Consider the following 8,884-nt stretch of genomic DNA (forward strand, 5'->3'; position numbering starts at 1 on the left):
CAGTCCGCCTAACCTAGAGTAAAGCTAATACAGTCCAGAAAAAAGGAAGAAAATACATAGATTTACCCAGTGATCAGAAATATAACTGTTGCTCCGCTCGGCCTGCTGAACTGGAACACGCAGGAATACAATCACTGATCAATCTGTGCTACCCTCCAACCAGAAATCCCCTTCCTTCTCGTCTTTGTTACAAACGGACTCAAGTCAGCGTGAACAGCTTAACAACTGAGCTGCTTCTGTCCCTGTTTAACCTTCATTTCAAAATACAAGTCCGTGTATTAATGTTGCTGCCTTTCAAACTCACAGATGTAACTTTATTATTAAACCCTGTAAAACCTTCTTAGATCGTATCAGAAATATAACTATAAGCACTATAAGATTTTTAGCTTATTTTATTTGTTACCTTAAAAACACATAGAAGTATATTTTGATAAATTATAGTATCTATAGTTTGTAATATCACAAGGCTGTATTTGTATCAACATTGACAATTTTCATATTTTTCTTCAAATAAATTATCATCCAAAAAATCCAAACGTTCAATGTCTGCCTACATTGGCTGGTTCGATCCCCAGGTGGGGCGGTCCAGGTCCTTTCTGTGTGGAGTTTGCATGTTCTCCCCGTGTCTGCGTGGGTTTCCTCCAGGAGCTCCGGTTTCCTCCCACAGTCCAAAAACATGCAGGTAAGGTGATAAAAAATTGGAGATAAAAAATTGTCCATGACATTAAACTTGAACTGATGGACCTTGTGTAATGAGTAACTACCGTTCCTGTCATCAATGTAACCAAAGTGTAAAACATGACGTTAAAATCCTATAAAATAAATATAAGTACATTCTGATAAATTTTTGTATCCATATTTTGTAATATCACAAAGTGGGTAGCACAGTCGCCTCACAGCAAGAAGGTCCTGGGTTCGATCCCCAGGTGGAGCGGTCCGGGTCTCTCCATGTTCTCCCTGTGTCTGTGTGGGTTTCCTCCCACAGTCCAAAAACATGCATCTAAGGTGAATTGGAGATACAGAATTGTCCAGGACTGTGTTTGACAATGAATTTGTGAACTGATGAATCTTGTGTAATGAGTAACTACCGTTCCTGTCACGAATGTAACCAAAGTGTAAAACATGTCGTTAAAATTCTAATACATAAATAGATAAATTTATGTCACATTAAAATAAATAGAAGTACATTCTGATAAATTATAGTATCTATATTTTGTAATAACACAAAGCTGTATTTGTATCAATACTGACCATTTTCATATTTTTCTTCAAATAAATTAGCATCCAAAAAATCCAAAAGTTTAATGCATGCCTACATTGGTGGCACGGTGGCTCAGTGGGTAGCACTGTCACAGCACAGCAAGAAGGTCCTGGGTTCGATTCCCAGGTGGAGCGGTGCGGGTCCTTTCTGTGTGGAGTTTGCATGTTCTCCCCGTGTCTGCGTGGGTTTCCTCCAGGAGCTCCGGTTTCCTCCCACAGTCCAAAAACATGCAGGTAAGGTGAATTGGAGATTAAAATTAATTGTCCATGACTGTGTTCGACATTGAACTTGTGAACTGATGAACCTTGTGCAACGAATAACTACCGTTCCTGTCATGAATGTAACCAAAGTGTGTAACACATAATGTTAAAATCCTAATCTATAAATAGATAAATTTGTTACATTAAAATAAATATAAGTACTTTCTGATAAATTGTAGTATCTATTTTGTAATGCCACAAACCTGTATTTGTATCATCAATATTGACAATGTTCATATTATTCTTTGAATTAAATAGCATCCAAAAAAATCCAAAAGTTTAATGCATGCCTACATTAGTGACACGGTGGCTCAGTGGGTAGCACTGTCACAGCACAGCATGAAGGTCCTGTCCTTGTCCTTTCTCTGTGGAGTTTGCATGTTCTCCCTGTGTCTGAGTGGGTTTCTTCCAGGAGCTCCGGTTTCCTCCCACAGTCCAAAAACATGCAGGTGAGGTGAATTGGAGAAACAAAATTGTCCATGACTGTATTTGACATTAAACTTGTGAACTGATGAACCTTGTGTAACGAATAACTACCGTTCCTGTCATGAATGTAACCAAAATGTAAAACATGATGTTAAAATCCTAATAAATAAATAGATACATTTGTTACATTAAAATAAATATAAGTACATTCTGATCAATTGTAGTATCTATTTTGTAATATCACAAAGCTGTATTTGTATCAATATTGAAAGTTCAATATTTGATAATGCTTCGTTTTCATCGCTAAACAAAAGTATGTGGTGAATCACAGTGCCAAAACACAAAGAATACAAAGTTCCATTAGGAATATAATGAACAAGATCAAGACCAGTGTTCAGCCTTAGAAATGGAATCCTGCATCACCACACAAGTTCCATTTAGGGCTGGAATCCAAAAACTAATGAGAGTCAAGCCCACACGGTTCAGCAGACAGATATTATATTGCAGCTGGCACAGTGGCCAGAACTCTTCATAAAGTTAGTAATAAAAAAGCCCACTAATTTAGAAGATTGATAAGATTAATCAACTTTACTGTCATTTAAAACTGATCTTTTATTAAATTCCCAATGCCCTCTGAAAATCTATAGGTGGAGCAACTCACAGCTCTTGAACACAAAACATGTAAAAACAAGAATGTTACTACAACAAATCAGTGAGGCAATTCACCAGTAACAACAACTGAAAAGCCTCCCCTCACCATAACAAATATTTCTCTATGCTTAAGCGTGCTATAGATGTTGTTTGACATTGTTTGATTTCTCCAGCTGACCCAGCAGATTTTGCCATATTTGCCATATCATATTTTTGGAAAACCTGCAAGAAACCTGCATAAGAGCTTTATTTGGCTTTCATTTTGGTGTTTACCTTTAGCTAACTGACAAAAGTAGGGCGATATGTTGGCTCAGTGGGTAGCACTGTCAAAGCAGTGGGAAGATCCTGGGTTTGATTCCCTTTCTGTGTGGACTGTGCATGTTCTCCCTGTGTCTGCCTCCAGAGGCTCTGGTTCCCTCTTACAGTCCAAAGACATGTAAGTGAGGTCAACTGGAAATACTTAATTACCTGTGATGGTGTTTGATATTGAACTTAAACTGATGAATCATGTGTAACCTGTAACAACGTGTCCTGTCATGAATGGAACCAAAGTGTAAAACATCGTGTTAAAATCCTTATAAACTGACAAGAGTACAAATAAATGATGTTTTGACTGACCAAAACAAGTGATTAACAGTCAAAACATTTGGAACAAGTGGTGAGCCATAATTTATCTTTACTTGCAAATACTGAACGTTTGGCGGATCCATTCATACCCCATAATACCCTCAGATCACCAACTTTCTTTCAGTAAAATAAAGGTCATATGTTACATTCAGGGCGGCACCGTGGCTCGGTGGGTAGCACTGTCGCCTCACAGCAAGAAGGTCCTGGGTTCGATCCCCAGGCAGGGCGGTCCGGGTCCTTTCTGTGTGGAGTTTGCATGTTCTCCCCGTGTCTGCGTGGATTTCCTCCGGGAGCTCCGGTTTCCTCCCACAGTCCAAAAACATGCCGTCAGGTTAATTGGAGACACTGATTTGCCCTATAGGTGAATGGGTGTGTATGTGTGTGTATTTGTGTCTGCCCTGCGATGGACTGGCGCCCCGACCAGGGTGTTACTGTGTGCCTTGTATTTATCGCATTTTTAATGTCCCATCTTTTGTCTTAAATATGATTTTTAGCTACAACCATAGACAAGCATTGACTGTGTAAGAGCACAATGAGTTTTAACATGGGAGGGCCAAAGGATGAAAGTAGTCAGTTTGCCCAAGCTAGAACTACCTGGTAAGCTGTAAATGCTGTGTGTGTGTGTGTGTGTGTGTGTGTGTGTGTGTGTGTGTGTGTGTGTGTGTGTTTATGGTCAGCATGCACCTGACCTGTTGTTTTTAAGGCCACAAAGTCACAGCTTTGCAAAGTCAGCCTTTTAAAGTTCAAAAGTTCAAGCCGATGGACGCGTCCAGTTAATAATTGTTCTCTCACCATTATTATTATGAGCAACACAAAAGTTTTTGAAAGTGACCAAACAGAATAATGGCTCTATGTGAACCCAACTACACTATTTAGACATTAGATATTATTATCCTTTCCCTGGATAATATTTAAACCACTGTACAAATCAGCAATGAAACAGGGTTGTTGTGTAGGTGGGTTAAATGTGCACCAGATGGCAGTGCCGTGCTGATATTTGAAAACCATTTCTTAATTTATTTACTTTATGTTTTATTCTTATTAACTGTATTATCTTTAATAACATTTTCATTCTGATCTGGGTCACCTCATCTGGACACCTAAATATCCAGGCTATGATTTATGAAAGACACTGTTTAAGCTCAATAAGTGAAACTGATTTAAGTGATCTATTTAATTTGTTGCCAGTTGCAAAAATGCATTGTTCTCACTTTTTTATTTGATTGTTTGTGTATACAGATTTTATGGGTTTTTAAACATATACTGTACTTAATATATTAGAGTTGTATGTCACTCAAGGAGAATGGTCAAAGAGGATGAAGTCCCTGTTAAGTCTGGTTTCTGTCAAGGTTTCTTCCTGTCATTTTAAAGGAGTTTTTCTTTGCCACTGTCGCCCTTGGCTTGCTCAAAAGGGGTTTTTAGTCTGTCGGTTCTGGATTCTGTAAAGTTGTTTTGAGACATTGTCCACTGTACAAAGTGCTAAACAAATAAATTTGACTTGACTTCATTTGATTTGTTTGCTCACTTCTAAAGGTTAAAAGTAAAGAGTCCTGTTTGGGATGTTTCTTAAAAATAAAAAAAATCATGAATGTGAGTTCTTTTTTTAAGTTTATTGTTCTATAAATGTGGAATGTTTTTCTATAAATGTGGAAGGGCGGCACGGTGTCTCAGTGGGTAGCACTGTCGCCTCACAGCAAGAAGGTCCTGGGTTCGATGCCCAGGTGGGGCGGTACGGGTCCTTTCTGTGTGGAGTTTGCATGTTCTCCCCGTGCCTGCCTGGGTTTCATCCAGGAGCTCCGGTTTCCTCCAACAGTCCAAAAACATGCAAGTGGGGTGAACTGGAGATAACGGTAATCTTGTGTAACGAGTAACTACTGTTTCAGTCATGAATGTAACCAAAGTGTAAAACATGACTAAAATCCTAAAAAATAAATAAACAAACTATAAATGTGAAAAAAAACAATCTGCTGGATCAAAACATCAACATACAGCCGAATCACCTTTTAAAAGCTCAATCAGCAACTGTGACTGAATGTTTGCAAGTTTCTTTTATACTTGTCATAGGCTTATTTACCAGCACTCCAGCAAGTGCCAAAAATGAAGTCAGTCTGGCCTAAGAAACAGTAAAATGTATTCATGTTTGTAAATAAAATATTTCTTAAGCTTCTCAGGAAAGTTGAATAAAAAAAAAAAAAACTAAATTACAATGATCTCAGCCAAACAAATTCCAGTGAAGAGTTACTAAAAAAAATACTGAACTATTAAAGATCACATGTTCAGACAAGAAGTAGCATGTTGGTGGTCAGATGATCTTTTTGTGAGCTACAAAAGTCACTGTTAAGAGAAACTACCAACATCTGATTTAAAAGTGAAAGCAGAGTTTTATTTTATAGATATACAGAATACAGAATAGATTTCCAGTTAATAGAAAAGGAAGAGTTTAGAATTTGTTTAAATAAAGGACTTTGTGCATCTAGTGGCTTAGTGGCTTGTGTCTTTCAAAAGACATAAAGGACAAAAAGGTCCTCAACCTCTGATAGAAAACTCTTATTAAAAGTAATATTAATTTAGACTTATTATACATTTGATTTTATTATACATGTTGTGATGTAATTTGAGTATAATTTACTAGGAATGATGAGGTTTAAAGGAAATATTCTCTGGGGCAGTGATAGCTTAGTGCAAGATATAGGACTAGTAATCAGAAGGTTGAGCAAGGCCCTTAACCCTCAATTGCTTGACTTTGTATTCAGTCTCACTTTCACTCACTTTATATAAAAGTATTCATTAAATGCTGCAAATTTACATATTCATGAATTATGCCAGTCTCACTGGTCACCAGTTTGGGTTTGTCTTGTTCACTACCGACTCTTTTTAAATTGGCCTCCTTTGTGTCCCATTGTTTTTCTCTAAGATCCTGGTCATGCCCTAATTCCTAAAGGTTTTGTATAAAAACCTAATCCTATATGGGCTAATAATCTCCTTCAGTGCTAGTTGGCTTGCAGATTAGGGGAACAATACCTCCTAAATCTCTTGATTCCGACAACTTCAAACTTACATTATACATAGTGTTAATGAATTACTGTACAAAAGACTTTATTTTACTTCATGCTTTCCTTATGTGTTTACATTACAAACACTTTTGCCTGGTTTATAGATAAACACAACAGTTTTTAATAACAGGATTAAAAACCTCTGAATCTTACTATGGCATATTGGGACCACTGTTAAAAAACATTTTGTACTGTATAAAGTTCGATTTTGATTATAAAGTTTTTATTTTTGAAAGTATTTTGAGAAGAGTCAAAATTATTTCTTCTATTTTAACAGTTTTCCTTAATGTATTTAATACTGTTTCAGAAAAAAATAGTTTGTTTGTTCATTAGGATTTTAACGTCATGTTTTACACTTTGGTTACATTCATGACAGGAACGGTAGTTACTCATGGACAATTTAGGTGTGGTTTCCCAGACAGGGTTTAACTTAAGTCAGTAGTAGGCCTTAGTCTGGAAAAGTAAATCATGTCTTTAAAAAGGACTTTCTGAAACACAGATTAACTACTGATTACTAACACCTGGACTATGGAGTCCCAAACTAGCTTCATTTAAAACCACCTGTGCCAGTCTGAATTAGGTGGAGCAAAGCTGCCTACAAAACATTTAATGGATCCAGAAATGCTTACAATTGATTGAACTGGAGAAGCAAATACAAGTATGACCATAGCAGCAGAGAAGAGACTGTGACATGCAAAAAATGCAAATAAAATATAAACACAGAGGTTCTTACATTTACTTTGACTTTGATTTGATTGCAGACAGTTTGAACCCAAGTATAAACCCAAGTTCATGTTTTGTCTGCTCAGCTTCATTTTATTTCTTAGTATACCTCCATTCCTGCATTTCAGACCTGCAACACATTTAGAAAAAGTTGGGATGGGGGCAATTTAGGGCTAGCATTTTGTTTGTTTGTTCATTAGGATTTTAATGTCATGTTTTACAGTTTTGGTTACATTACAGGAACATTACAGGTAGTCACTCATTATACAAGATTCATCAGTTCACAAGGTTATATCAAACACAGTCTTGGACAATTTAGTGTCTTCAATTCATCTCACCTGCATGTCTTTGGACTGTGGGTGGAAACCAGAGCACCTGGAGGAAACTCACACGGACAGAACATGCAAACTCCACACAGAAAGGACCCGGACCACCCCACCTGGGGATCGAACCCAGGACCTTCTTGCTGTGAGGCAACAGTGCTACCCACTTAGCCACCATGCCGCCCTTCACAAAAAAATGAAAAACATGCAGTGATTTGATTTTGACTGGGATTAATGTCCTGTGCCCAGCATGTGTGTGTAAGTTCTTTACAGAACAGCTGACTAACTAATCTTTTCTCATGTACTCAGGGGCAGAGTGAGTGTGAGTTTGGTTCCCGCTGTTGTTTGCACTTTGCTGTCTGTAATAGAGCACTGCTCTAGTAGATTGTACTCATTTCTGAATATTACAGTTCACAGTCCTAACAGTGAAATCTAATAGATTAAGTAAAAACTGAAAGATGGTACATTTAATTACTATTTAACATATTATTTGTTGTTTACTCAGTCATAAATATGTCTGTCATGTACATCCAATTACGATAAATAAATAGCAGTTTTTAGAAACTATATTCATGATTGGGGTTTTTGTGTGATTTTCCATATGGGTTATACACCGATCATCCATAACATTAAAACCACCTCCTTGTTTTTACACTCAATTTTTTTTTATCAGCTCCACTTATCATATAGAAGCACTTTGTAGTTCTACAATTACTGACTGTAGTCAATCTATTTCTCTACATATCTATTAGCCTGCTTTTACCCTGTTCTTCAATGGTCAGGACCCCCACAGAGCAGGTATTATTTGGGTGGTGGATCATTCTCAGCACTGCAGTGACACTGACGTGGTGGTGTGTTAGTGTGTGTTGTGCTGGTATAAGTGGATCAGACACAGCAGTGCTGATGGAGTTTTTAAACACCGTGTCCACTCACTGTCCACTCTATTAGACACTCCTACCTAGTTGGTCCACCTTGTAGAGATGATTGCTCATCTATTGCTGCTGTTTAAGTTGGTCATCTTCTAGACCTTCATCAGTGGTCACAGGATGCTGCCTACGGGGCGCTGTTGGCTGGATATTTTTGGTTGGTGGACTATTCTCAGTCCAGCAGTGACAGTGAGGTGTTTAAAAACTCCAGCAGTGCTGCTGTGTCTGATCCACTCATACCAGCACAACACACACTAACACACCACCACCATGTCAGTGTCACTGCAGTGCTGAGAATCATCCACCACCCAAGTAATACCTGCTCTGTGGTGGTCCTGTGGGGGTCCTGACCATTGAAGAACAGCATGAAAAGGGGCTAACAAAGCATGCAGAGAAACAGATGGACTACAGGCAGTAACTGTAGAACTACAAAGTGCTTCTATATGGTAAGTGGAGCTGATAAAATGGACAGTGAGTGTAGAAACAAGGAGGTGGTTTTAATGTTTGGCTTATTGGTGTATGTAACACTGCTATACTTGTTGTGTGTACATAATTTTACCTGTAATTGTTTTATTCTATGTGCCTCCTTTGCATAAACAATGAAAAAAATGTAGAATTTCAATAGAAATCCTCT

General features: G+C 37.8%; 1 protein-coding gene across 1 annotated transcript in view; it reads right to left on the minus strand.

Moving 5' to 3' along the window:
- Nucleotides 1–226, minus strand: part of ankib1b (ankyrin repeat and IBR domain containing 1b) — a 34,901-nt gene extending 34,675 nt beyond the window's left edge. The window contains exon 1 of the mRNA XM_062992556.1: nt 67–226. The gene's annotated coding sequence lies outside the window, so the exon portion shown is untranslated. The remainder of the gene's footprint in view (nt 1–66) is intronic.
- Between the last annotated feature and the right edge of the window lie 8,658 nt (nt 227–8,884).

The sequence above is a fragment of the Trichomycterus rosablanca genome, chromosome 3 (assembly GCF_030014385.1).
Source record: "Trichomycterus rosablanca isolate fTriRos1 chromosome 3, fTriRos1.hap1, whole genome shotgun sequence".
NCBI classification, from domain to species: domain Eukaryota; kingdom Metazoa; phylum Chordata; class Actinopteri; order Siluriformes; family Trichomycteridae; genus Trichomycterus; species Trichomycterus rosablanca.